Here is a 12,809-nt window from a genome sequence, read left to right on the forward strand (position 1 = left end):
CAGAAGGAAGAAGTAGGAGATACTTGTCCCTAGGTTCAGGTAATTGCAACTCGCTCTCCGGGGGCTATCACACCAGAAGACAAGTCCCCAGACGAAGCAGGAACACAGTCTGTGTGAATGCCGCCTGCGCAGCTAAGTCTGGACAAAGCCCCCGATACACCGCGCCGCCACCCCCTCACACGTGATTTGTCCTGTACAACAGGGGTCCCCAGCCCCCAGCTGTAGACGGGTCCGCGGCCTGTTAGGACCCGGGCCGCACAGCAGGAGGTGAACCGCGGGCGAGGAAAGCTTCATCTGTGCATCCCCATTATCGCCTGAAGCGTCCCCCAAACCCCCGCCGTGGAAAAATTGTCTTTCCCGAAGCCGGTCCCTGGTGCCAGAAAGGTTGGGGACCGCTGAGGCACAGTACCCACTTCAACCTCTATGTCTCTCCTAACCTAGAAAATCTCCAGTGTTGGTGCAGATGGCTCTGAGACTGGTGCCAGCCCCTCCTCCAAGGTTCCCCGCCCCCGAACATTCTCCCCAGTTCCTGGGCAGCAGCTTTGGGAAGAGCGCAATGGCTCCGGGAGCAACATCTCTGTCTCATCTCTTCTATACGCCGTGTCAAAGGTCAAAGAGAAGCCAGTACTTTTAGACTATGTTGATTAGGACAGCCTCTGACGATTAAATGAACGATTTAGGATCCGCGCAACCATGAACCGGAAAACCTATTCTCAGGTGTCATTTTGGGGATATATTTGTTCCTGGTACTAAGGCTTTAAGTCCAGAGCTCACTTCAAGTGTGTGAGTGGGAATAAGGGAGTTAGAAGCCCTAGATCATCCTGAGACGTGTCAAAGAACGGGACCGAAAGACAGGAATTTAGAGGGACTGGGGAAGAGCCCTTCTTATATGTGGTTCCTCGTTGTAATCTATAACAACCTTACCTTGTTTTTATTGAGAGTCTAGTAACTGGTAAGATGTAGAGGACACTATCTTTTCCATAATCTGACAACAGTAGCCAGGGGGCATTTGGCGGCTGCCATCCAAGCATTGAACCCAGCAATGACATTTCTTGGCTGTGTCCCAGGAGGTGTCCAGAGAAAGAGCTGCGGGCCAAGCAGGTTTTGACTTGACGGGCAGGACAAGTGAGATTTCCTTAAAAGGAATAGAACAGGCTTGTTGGAATATCCTCCTGCACTGCACTTTTTTTTTTTTTAAATGTTGGCTGCACTTGGGAAACTTTACAAAACGCTGATGCTTGGATACCACCCACAGAGATCCTGATGTAATTGGTCTAGGGTGTGGCCTCCACATCAGAATGTTTTTAAGTTCCTGTACAGCCAGGGTTGAGGACTACTGCTTTAGGAATTTAATTATTTTGGATGTGATGTGCCAGGTTAAAAACCTGAAGGGCCCTGAATGATCTTCTGAAAAATGGCGTCAGCCATTAAATGAAGGTGATCTGTGCATGTGGACAGAATATTCTGTGATAGTAAAAACTGCCTGGTGGGAGGGGACAGCTGTCAGGATCGGAAGCCCCAGTCAGGCCTCTGTGGAGCTGCAGGACTTCTATCACCAAAACGTTTTTCTATAAAAGGGTTTCATCTTCAAGGAATTCATGGAAAAGACTCTGACAAGTTCAGGTTTCTGGTAACTGACTATACTGCTGAACTGAATGAATAAGCATTTTCAGAACTCTAATGGAAAACTGATGAATTCATAAAAGTGCTAACAAAAGATCAAGATAAAAAACAATCAATTACATGGGACTGAGTGAGCTGATGAGGATGATTATAATTTTTGTGACTTTCCGTTTGAATAAAAAAAAAAAATCCCACAAGGACTCAGAGGCAAAAAGTATACAAATCAGTTTTCACTGCAAAGTAAAGGAGTTGTTACAGTGGAGGATTACTGGACTGAATGTCAATATTATGACATAGTATGAGTGTGTTTCGTGTTTGGTAATTGCAATCATTGTTGCTTTTGTTGTGGTCATCCATTTACAATGCTTGGTGTCAGTTTATTTATCTCTTGTAAAAATAAAATACAGTGTGTGTGGGGGGTGTGTGTGTGTGTGTTGTGAAAATACAAAACAAAACAAAACGTTTTTCTCGGAGAAATGAGCACGTTGTGTCCTTGGGCTAGGAGGGAGACCTAGAGACGGAGATCCTTCGGGAGCCCTGGGCAGAGCTCTCCGCGGTGCGTTGACGGTTCCACCAGGGGAGCAGGGTTTGTCAACAGGGAACTTGAGCGCTGCTTTCTGCTCACGACGACATTTCCCACCACCCCACCCCCGGCACAAGTTCCGGAGCAACAAGAGGGTGGATCTGTAACGCAGAGATGTCAACATGGCGACCTGGGCGACGCTTAAGGTCCTAAAACCGTCAAATTCCAAAGACGTGAGCAACTGCTATGAGAGCAGAAGACATCTCCAGGTGTCTTGGGAATAGAGTATAAAACCATGTGAGAGGCTGCTCCTTCTCTGAAGAAATAATTCAGCAGAGCCACATGTGTGCATTCTTTGATGCCTCAGCTGGTAAAATGGGGGAGGGGGGCGGCGCTGTAGAGCTCCGTTGGCATCTTTAGGTTGTTGGTTAGGTTCCAGCTTTAAGTACGTGCTCAAGGATTTGCAAATGCTTTAAAACGCCATTTGATAAGTCATGCTCCTTCGAAGATAGGATTTTTGTGGCTTTAATTAGCGTCAGCCTTCGTTTGTTTTCCTAAGAAATTTGTGGCGAGACTGAGAAGAAGCCTAAAAGAATAAAACATAGTAACACCTACAGAAGGCCCACGGCCTAGTTGTGTGGCACAGACTCAATTCACTCATTGTTCATCCACTAAGTTCTTCCCATTTAAACACTTGGGTGGAAGATGAAAACTTCAGAGCCGATGAGGAAAGTAAGTTTTTGTGATAAGCCTCCGCTGTTCCCTGAACCCTTCCTCCACTTGCTCTTGAGGTATCAAGTTAGGACTTCGAGAACACATTGTATAGAGCACAGCTGAAATGTAAAAGAAAGTAGGTAGTATGGGAAAGAATAGGCAATATCACATAATACCAAGTAGTGTGGCCCAGCGGTCTAAGGCACTGGAATGAGGCCTCAGTCTCTTTGGGTGGGGCGTTTGAATCCCACCACCGCTAAGCCACAGCTTTGCCAGTTGCACAACCGAGGTCTAAAATGGGAATAGTAATCTAGTCATCGGTTTGGGGCTGAGATGAGTGACTGAGTGTACCAGAGTGAGGTTCAGGTCAGACTATTTAAGGCAAGTGGGTTCCTGTTTTCTGGCCAGATAGGGCTTGAGAAAGTTTTGCCAGGTAGTAAGTTTTGATAAGTCTTAAAGGTTGAAGTTCATCCGCAGGATAGGGTTCCGTAAGAAAGAGAAGTTTTAAGTACAGGTGTAGCCCCAGAAGAGGAAGCTGTCACATGCAACAGGAGACGGATAAAAGGCTGGAGAAAACAGGGAGTGGTGTCTGTTTTTATTTATTTTATTTACATTTTTTTCCTCATAATGGAGACTCACAGAAGCTTCGTGCGCAGTCTATAAGCGAACTTCAAGAGTTACTCCTTTGGCAAGAGGACCGGTGCAGACCCTTGGGTCTGTACTGTTGCTGGAGTACATCAGTGACCTTAGAATCAGCCCCTCGGGTCCTCAGCTCCCCAGTGGTATGTTTGCTCTGGGACGTTTCTGCTTCCTCACGCCCAAGCCCTAGTTCTTTTTTTCTTTCTTTTTTTTTTTTTTTGCGGTACGCGGGCCTCTCACTGTTGTGGCCTCTCCCGCTGAGGAGCACAGGCTCCGGACGTGCAGGCTTAGCGGCCATGGCTCACGGGCCCAGCCGCTCCGTGGCATGTGGGACCTTCCCGGACCGGGGCACAAACCCATGTCCCCTGCATCGGCAGGCGGACTCTCAACCACTGCGCCACCAGGGAAGCCCCCAACCCCTATTTCTGATCTCCCGATGGAGCTTCCCTCTGCATCTTTCTCTGCCAGGAAGTCAGGACAGAGGGGGTCTGAGTGAGACTGTCCCGAGATGTGACTCAGCAAAAAGGCGATGCCCCGGGGATGATGGAGATGTTTCAATTCTTGCAGACTTGAATCGAGCATCTTTGACAACTAACTTGGAAAATTAGCTCACTGCCCCTACAGTTTGCTCTCAAAGATCCCGAGAATGTTTTAACCCATAATATGAACTCCTATGAGATATTTTCACGGCTTGAACTGTAAGTACAGTGTACTTCGGATCTTTGCCCATATCTTGGGGGTCCCAGAGAGTAGATGGGTGGAATTTGATGTCCATTGCAACCCAGGTTGAATCAAAGTGTTGCCCCTTTCTTAGTGTGCCTTTGGAGAGGTCACCTTTAGTAGGAGAGAGCACCTTTAGGCAAAGGAGAGAGCACCTTCAGGAGGTGGTGAAGGAGAGAAGATGGCCCATGTCCTTCAAACGAATCACCAAGAGAAGTTTCAAGTTCCTGGCTAAATTCTTGATCTAGGGGTCTGAATATGATCGTCCCTCTTTTGCTTAGAAAAACTCACTTAACAAAACAGCAATCTTTATTTAATGTAAGCATTCAATACGTGCCCTCACCTAGCTGAACTAGAATGAAGAGAAACCCAGTGATGCTGAAATGGTCTCAATTTAAATTCATGACAATAATCTCAAGTGCATATGCATAACAATCTTACTATTTTTCTCAATCCCTTCACTTCTACTCTTTCATCCCTTCTCTTGTGTCTTCAAAATAGCAATACCTCAGCATACATTCTCACTCTCAGCTTTCTATTTCACTAAGAAAACAGAAGCATTCACAGGAGAACATCTACAAGGTACCCATGTACAGGCATCTGAGTACTTTTCTTCCTCCTGTTACTGTGGATGACCTATCCAAGATCCTAGCTAAGACCATCCCCTCTAACTGTGCACGAGATGCCGTCCTTTATTGCTTACCCAAGAGCATTCTTTCCAGTAGTTGTATACACATGAATGAATATACATGGACAAAATCAATTTATTAATTTTTCAGTTAATACTGTTTCTGTTTAGAGGCAGTTTTCTGTAAAAGAAAATTGAGCACAGTGTCAAGAATGTTCTCATATATATGTTCTCACTGCCCCTCTTCCACTATTTTCCCTTCCAATGACAAATTGTATTGGTATAATACATTTCATTACAATCGGTGAGCCAATTGTAGTACTTTATTAATAATTAAATCCAGGGATACATAAGTTTCATCCTAGCAAAATTTCTTTGATTGCCATTAAAGATTTCTTCAAAACTGGAGAGTAAAAGAAACTTGCAGCAAAAGCCCAAGAGAATCTGAGCATACATAATTAAAAACACATCCAGGATAACTATTCTTAAACCTCTGGACCTCTCCCTTTATTTTCCCACTGGCTTCTCTCAGCCTGCACTTCAGATAATATCTATTGCCCTATACACTGCTCTCATTGCACCCAGAAAGTGTTAGTTCCACCTGAAAGAGCAATGACTGCCGAAACTAGGTGAATCAGGAACAAATGCACTGCAAATTCTGACATAGAGATATAGAAGTAGAAATATAGAGAGACAGAAAAAAAAAAAAGAGAGACAAAAAGCAAGAGAAAGAGACAGAGAGAAACAAAGAAGGAAACAGTGAAAAAAAGTTTCAGAGAAAAATCAGACCAAAAAGTCAAAAAAGAGAGCCAGACACCCTGAGAGATAGAAAGTGAGAAACAGACACAGATGTACAAGAAGGGGAAAAGTTTGAGAGAAAAACACAGGCTTAGGGATCAGAAATACACCTGGTAGCAGGAAGGAGGTGGGGAAAACAAAGCAGGCTGAAGGAAGGGAACTGAAGGGTGCAGGGAGTGGAAGATGGATGCTGGAGAAACAGCTACTTAAAAAAATTCTGCTCTGTGGGCAGAAAAGGGGATCCAAGTTCGTAGGATGGCCGCAGAGGGCCAGGCCGATGGGTACCTATGGGCGTGGTGTCATCGTCGACCCCCACCGCCTTCCCTCCACCCCTGGCCTGCCTGGCCCAACATCCCGACATCCCTTCTCCATCACATCCCAGGAAGCCTCACTGCGCATAAAAGTAAGACTAGGTCTACATGGGCACCTCGGCCCCGGTCTTGAGTAAGTGGCGAGGTGACGGGGGTATAGAACCGGGGCCGAGGGCTGGGGTGGGATGGGTGGGGTGGGGGGAGGCGCTTAGAGGCTGTGCTCCTCCTCAAGGGATCTTCTGTGACCCTGTGGGCTGCGTTCTTCTGCTCTCCATCCTCCGCAACCAACCCACGCATCTTCTGCTCTCCATGCCCCCAACCAACCCACGCATCCGTTTGCCCGACGTCCCCTTCCCCCTCACTCTCTTGCTGGCTTTCTGGCCTGGGATGGGCGTCATCCCCCCACTCCGTGTAGAAAGGGACAGGGCGGGGTGGGGGGGGGGGTAGAGGAAATGAGTCAACAGGTGACTGTCCAGTCCCAGGCATTCTGAAAATTGCCGCCCCAGGATGCCTGACAACCACGGAGCCAGCATATGCACCGCTCCTTGCCTAGGGGCCTTCCAGCCAACCAAAAGCATGTTGTACCTGGGGCCATTCAACGTGTTGGCCTCTTGTCATTTCTGCAAAAAGGAAGGACTCAGCACTTACCAGCGTGGACCCTTCGATAGCTCAGCTGGTAGAGCGGAGGACTGTAGACCTGATACATGTGGATATCCTTGGGTCGCTGGTTTGATTCCGGCTCGAAGGATGTGCCCATGATGCTTTTGCCCCATCATGAAGCCCACCACTGCCTAGTGCAGCCTTGCCTCTACCCTGCAAATTGGGCCTTCCCCTTGCACTACAAGAGCATCCTCATTCTCACAGGAGAAAGCCGACAAAGCCCTCCTGGAGCCACTTGTCCCTTTCCCAAAATCCAGAGACACATGCTTCTCAGCCAAAGACACCCTTAGCAGCCTTAGCAGACTGCCACCACCAACCAGCCCCTTCAACCTCCGAAGTCCTTTAAACTCTTATTCACGCACCTCTCCTCGGGGAGAGCAGCGCTCCCTCTGCCACCACCACTTTGCTCAACGTGGACAGATCCGACAAACATGTGGCCACACAGGAGCTGCCCACCGCGAGCCCTGGAGGCCGACCAGCACACGGGCCATCACATGGGTCACGGACAACCAAGGCATTCTTCTTGAAAACCCTCCCAACTCAATTTCCCTTTCCTACTCTGCCTAGTCCTACGTTAGTCCATGGCCTCTCTCTTCTGTCTAGCCCAACCGCGGTCTCTGTGTATCTCTGTCCATCCCTCTCTCCAACTGTCTCTCTCTCTCTCCCTCATTCTCGAACTCGTTCTCTCTTTCTGTGTCTCTCTTGAATAATCATAAATATATAAACTTAGGGAGACAGAAAGCTTCACCATTTGCTTTATATACTGTGGGACAGGACTGCCACCCTGAGATTTGCCAAGCCATTGCCAATTGTGCGCCTGCGTCAAGAGCCTCTGGCATTGGCAGGAGCAAAAGACACCAGGGCTCTCAGGACAGGGGAGGAGGCTTGACGCCATGATGAAAACTTCAGAGGCCCCATTCAGGTCTCCTGTCAGTCAGAGAACAAGGCTGAGGCCACGGGAAAACTTCCAATTCCTCGAAATTTCACACCTGTTCTTGCTGCCGTAGGAAGGTTTGAGTTCCTTCTGCAAGAGCAAGGATTGCTCACACTCTGTACAATTGTGGGAAAAACCCCTGTACCAATTCCCCTGCTACTTCTGATGGAGAGACAGAGAAATAGAGACTGAGATAAAGATAGAGACAGAGAGAGACTGAGGGAGAGCGACTGCAAGGGAGAGGGGGAGATGGGGAGAGGAAGGGAGTTTGTGAGCAAAAGGAAAGGCTGAGACCTGAGAAAGAGACCTGAGAGTAGGAAAAGGCCGGGGGTGGGGGGCAGATAATGGTGGCTGAAGGCAGGGAACAGAAAGGGCCTGGGACTGGGGCTTGGTGGCCGGATGTGTGATCCTGGAGGGGCACAACAACTGTCTTCCTGACACAGGCCACTGGCCTGTGCCTTGTGACCAGCTGGCTGAATTAAGTGCTGGGCCGCTGAGGCTACAGCCTTCCACACCCTCCTCCCTCCACCGCCACTGAGCCGGGTTTCAGGGATGGTGCTGGTTGGGGGAGGGTTGTCAGGGCATGTGGGTGCAGAGAGGAAAGCCAAGGAGTGGCCCTTGCCCTTTTCTCTCCTGTGGGAGGGAAACTCCCGAAGGCTGGAGATACAGTTGGAAAGCACTGTCAGAGGAACGGTGATGGGAGCGTGGCTCTCTGCAGGCCCTGGGGCCCAGCCACTGCCCTCCCCTGACCCTTGCGGCCACGAGCTCCTTTTTTGGTTCGGGTTCTGCCTCTGCATCCAGACTGCGTTTCCCGCATATCTTCATCTCCAGGTCTCCTCTGCAGCAGCAATCTTCCCTGCTGCCCCACTGCTGACCAAGAGGAGCTGAGCCTGGGGCTGTGGAGTTTCCAGGGTCCAGGGGGCAGTGCCACTGCTTTCCCACAGGAGCCCTTCAGGAGGAACCTACTGCTCTGTGGCCACTAAGATTCCCCAGCCTCGAATGTCACCATCTGCAGAGACCAGTGGACAGGGACCAAAGAGAGATTCTAAGGCTTCCATTGGATGTGCCCATGCCCTCCACCCACCATGGAAATTGGAGGTTCCCAGGTTTGGGGGAACTAGCTTTGGTGTTTGGGGGATATAACAGGGGTGGAGGATGTGCCTGTGGCTGGGAGGTGGACTCTGGTGACTTGGACACACCCCGGTGAGCCCCGGCACGGCCACCTCCTCCTGTCTGGGGCCTCACAGCGGGCAGTAGGGGACCTCCGCAGACATGGCTCTCATCCTCGCAGGTGCAGACCTGCTGGTCTCCCGATCAGGGGTGGCGACACAGGCATCGGAGGGCAGGTGACTTGGGTGTGGCTTGCCGTACTTCTGTGCGACCTGAGCTGGGTGGGTGAGCGAGTGGTGTCAGGTGGTGGGCACGCACCAGATGGGATCTGAAACGTTTGTCAAAGACGCGGAGTGAGGGCGAGAGGTCCGACCTGGACAACGGTGTGCTCTGCCTGTCCAGGAAGCCCACAGAATCTTGAGCTGCTTCAGGGAGCACCCGCCTCTGCTGGAGGAATCCGGGTCTGTGGGCAGAGAATGCGAGCCAAGTCCCCAGACAGGCCTGGCCCGACGTCCTTTCTCCATCACTTCCCAGGTGCCCTCACTGCGCGGAAAAGTAAAACTAAGTTTAGGTGGGCACCACGGCCCCTGTCTGGAGTGAGTGGCGAGCTGAGGGAGGTACAGAACTGGGAGCGGGATTTGGGGTGGATGGAGGGCATGGGGGGAGGCACTTAGAGGCGGTGCTCCTCTTTGAGGAACGGTGAGGCTCCAGTTCCTTGGTCTCCACCATTCCTGCAAAAAGAAAGGACCCAGTGCTTGTCAGTGGAAACATGGGTGTGCACCCTTCGATAGCTCAGCTGGTAGAGCGGAGGACTGTAGACTTGATGACATGTGGACATCCTTAGGTCGCTGGTTCGATTCCGGCTCGAAGGAAGTGCTTTAATCGTTTTCTACCCCATCATGAGGGCCACGCCCTCTGCTTCTGCCCTGCAAATTGGCCCTTCCCCTTGCACTACAAGAGCATCCTCATTCTCACCGGACAAAGCCAACAAAGCCCTTCCAGAACCACTTACCCCTTCTTCCTGAAGTCCACAGACGTATGCCCCTCAGTCCACAACATCCCCTTGCTCCTGCCTTAGCAGACTGCCCCCACCAGCCAGCCCGTCAGCCTCCCAAGCCCTTAACACTTTTATTCTCGCACCTCTCCTCAGGGAGAGCAGCGCTCCCTCTGCCACCACCACTTTGCTCAACGTGGACAGATCCGACAAACATGTGGCCATACAGGAGCTGCCCACCGCGAGCCCTGGAGCCCAACAAGCACACGGGCCATCACATGGGTCACGGACAACCAAGGCATTCTTCTTGAAAACCCTCCCACTCAATTTCCCTTTCCTACTTTGCCTAGTCCTACGATGGTCCATGGCCTCTCTCTTCTGTCTAGCCCAACAACTGCAGTCTCTGTGTATCTCCATCCATCTCTCTCTCCAACTTCGTCTCTCTCTCTCTCTCTCTCTCTCTCTCTCTCTCTCTCTCTCTCTCTCTCGCCCTCATCCTTGAGAGAGGGACAGAAGTTCCCCAGGTTTGGAGGAACTAGGTTTGGTGTTTGGGGGATGTAACAGGGGTGGAGGATGTGCCTGTGGCTGGGAGGTGGACTCTGGTGACTTGGACACACCCCGGTGAGCCCCGGCACGGCCACCTCCTCCTGTCTGGGGCCTCACAGCGGGCAGTAGGGGACCTCCGCAGACATGGCCCTCATCCTCGCAGGTGCAGACCTGCTGGTCTCCCGATCAGGGGTGGCGACACAGGCATCGGAGGGCAGGTGACTTGGGTGTGGCTTGCCGTACTTCTGTGCGACCTGAGCTGGGTGGGTGAGCGAGTGGTGTCAGGTGGTGGGCACGCACCAGATGGGATCTGAAACGTTTGTCAAAGACGAGGAGCGAGGGCGCGAGGTCCGACCTGGACAACGGTGTGCTCTGCCTGTCCAGGAAGCCCACAGAATCTTGAGCTGCTTCAGGGAGCACCCGCCTCTGCCAGAGGAATCCGGGTCTGTGGGCAGAGAACACGAGCCACGTCCCTAGACGGGTCGCAGCGGGCCAGACGGCTGGGTACCTATGGGGACATCCTTTCTCCCTCACTTCCAGGAAGTCTCACTGCGCAGAAAAACGAGCCCAGCTCACGGCGGGCAACAGGGTCGGGTCGAGGTTAAATGCGCGGATGATGACGCCCCAGCACCAGGGGGCGTGTATGTGATTGGGTGGGGCGGGGGGGGGCGAGCTCAGAAACTCCTCGAGGGCCCTTCAGCGACCCTGCCTGCCTGGTGGTGCATTCTTCTCTCCTGCTTCCCTCCGCAAGCCCGCCCCCACCCGACCCACTCATCCGTTTGGGTTTCACCAACGCCCCCCCTCCCTTCACCCTCTTACTGGCTTTCTGGCCACCGAGGGCTGTCGTCCTGGTGTCTCCCTGTAGAAAGAGCCCAGGGGAGAGAAAATGAGTCAACAGGTGGCGGCCCGGGCCCAGGCGTTCTGAAAATCGCCTCCCCGGGATGCCTGGCCACCACGGATCCCCGGCGTGTGCACGGCTCCCTGCCAAGGGGCTTCCAACTAACCTAGGGCATATTGCACCCGGGGCCTTCCAGAGCCTTGGCCTCTGTCGTTTCCAGGAAAAACGAAGGACCCAGCACTTGCCACTGTGCACCCTTCGATAGCTCAGCTGGTAGAGCGGAGGACTGTAGGCCTGACGCACCTAGACATCCTTAGGTCGCTGGTTCGATTCCGGCTCGAAGGAAGTGCTCTGTTGCTTTTGCCCCGTCATGAAGGCCGCCACCACCCCCTGGCGCCCAGGCCTGCAAATTGGCCCTTGCAGCAAGTCAGCAGCTGAACTCAGCCAGGAAAACCCTTCCGGAGTCACCCTCACAGCCACCTGTGGGCTGTCGCCAAGGAACACACCTACTTCTTGAAATCTATTGACCCATGCCCTTCAACGCAAGACGGCCCAGCCCCCATTGCTCCTGCTTTAGTGGGTAGCCGCAATTAGCCAGCCCCGACCCCCCACCTGCAAAGCCCTTTATACTTTTATTTACCCACAGCTCTTGCTTTTGCTCCTTCTGCCCAGGACAGCACTGTCTCTATCTGATACCACAGCTTCTCTAATCATGGACAGATCCCTGTCAAACAGGTTGCCCCAGAGGAGCTGTTTACTGTGAGCCCTGTATGTCTGCAACCATACCGGCCACTAGGCGGGCCACGGATAACTCTGGCATGCATCTGTGAAACTTTTCATGTCGTTTTATGTATATGTCTGTTTTCCTCAATGTTTTTTTCTTTTTCTGTTGGTATTTTTAATTTTATCTGAGAACTATAATTTTTAGAAACCCAGCTATGTAGTAAACTACCATGGTTGCCTTCTTAGCATGGTATTTGTAGGGATTTACCTTTTGAGAATGTATTTGCTAATCTTCACTGCTTTTTAAATGACATTTAAGCCGAAATATGCAGCTGTTTGGTCCCTGTAGTTTAATGGGTAATTATTACTCCCAGTGTCTTATTTAGGTGGTCTGTCCATCTGATCTCTGGATTTTTTTTCTGCTAAGAATCCTCAGGTTTATTTGTCTTGTTAATATTTCCCGGCGCTCATGTAGATTTTTCGCTATTTTATGAGCAATGATATCTCCTAGTTTGCTTATATTATTTAGCTCAGACAGGTGATCTATACGAAGACTCTATTGCTCTGTATCCACAAAGAGACCCCAGCCTTGAATGTCACCATATGCAGAAATTAACATAGTGAGACCAGTGATGGCACTGGGCCTTTCTTGGACATCTTGTAATTCTACCTCTTACACCATTATGTATTTACTAAGAATGTGTTCTTAGAATTATGAATGAAGGCATGTATGCATCAATAAGGGGACTAGTAAGTCCTGCATCCTCTCAGCTCATCAACCCGGGTCGTGTTGACTCAATAGAATTGCCACTCTTTAGGATTGGTATTCAGGTATGTTTTGTTCACAAACCATTTAATAAGCACGTAATACGTACCATGTATTGTGCTTGTGCCAGGGATGTAGAAGTTAAAATATAGGTCTTGCCCTAAAATATTTCTGACTGTAGGTTACCCAGAGATGGAAGCAGACAGTTATAATACAATGTGCTGAAAACTACAAATGAGGTAGATAGAATATTCCATGTAAATCTAAAACTAAAATCAATCT

At 50.6% G+C, this 12,809-nt stretch overlaps 3 non-coding genes across 3 annotated transcripts; all 3 read left to right on the forward strand.

Annotated features, from left to right (window-relative positions):
- Positions 1–6,614: 6,614 nt before the first annotated feature.
- TRNAY-GUA (transfer RNA tyrosine (anticodon GUA)) lies at positions 6,615–6,704 on the forward strand. The gene is given in 2 exon segments: positions 6,615–6,651; positions 6,669–6,704. It is a non-coding gene; the product is annotated as a tRNA-Tyr (tRNA).
- Positions 6,705–9,441: 2,737 nt separating this feature from the next.
- On the forward strand, positions 9,442–9,532 carry TRNAY-GUA (transfer RNA tyrosine (anticodon GUA)). Its single transcript is given in 2 exon segments — positions 9,442–9,478; positions 9,497–9,532. It is a non-coding gene; the product is annotated as a tRNA-Tyr (tRNA).
- A 1,761-nt stretch (positions 9,533–11,293) lies between these two features.
- Positions 11,294–11,383, forward strand: TRNAY-GUA (transfer RNA tyrosine (anticodon GUA)). The gene is given in 2 exon segments: positions 11,294–11,330; positions 11,348–11,383. It is a non-coding gene; the product is annotated as a tRNA-Tyr (tRNA).
- Positions 11,384–12,809: the final 1,426 nt, after the last annotated feature.

The sequence above is a fragment of the Lagenorhynchus albirostris genome, chromosome 1, assembly GCF_949774975.1.
Source record: "Lagenorhynchus albirostris chromosome 1, mLagAlb1.1, whole genome shotgun sequence".
NCBI lineage: Eukaryota > Metazoa > Chordata > Mammalia > Artiodactyla > Delphinidae > Lagenorhynchus > Lagenorhynchus albirostris.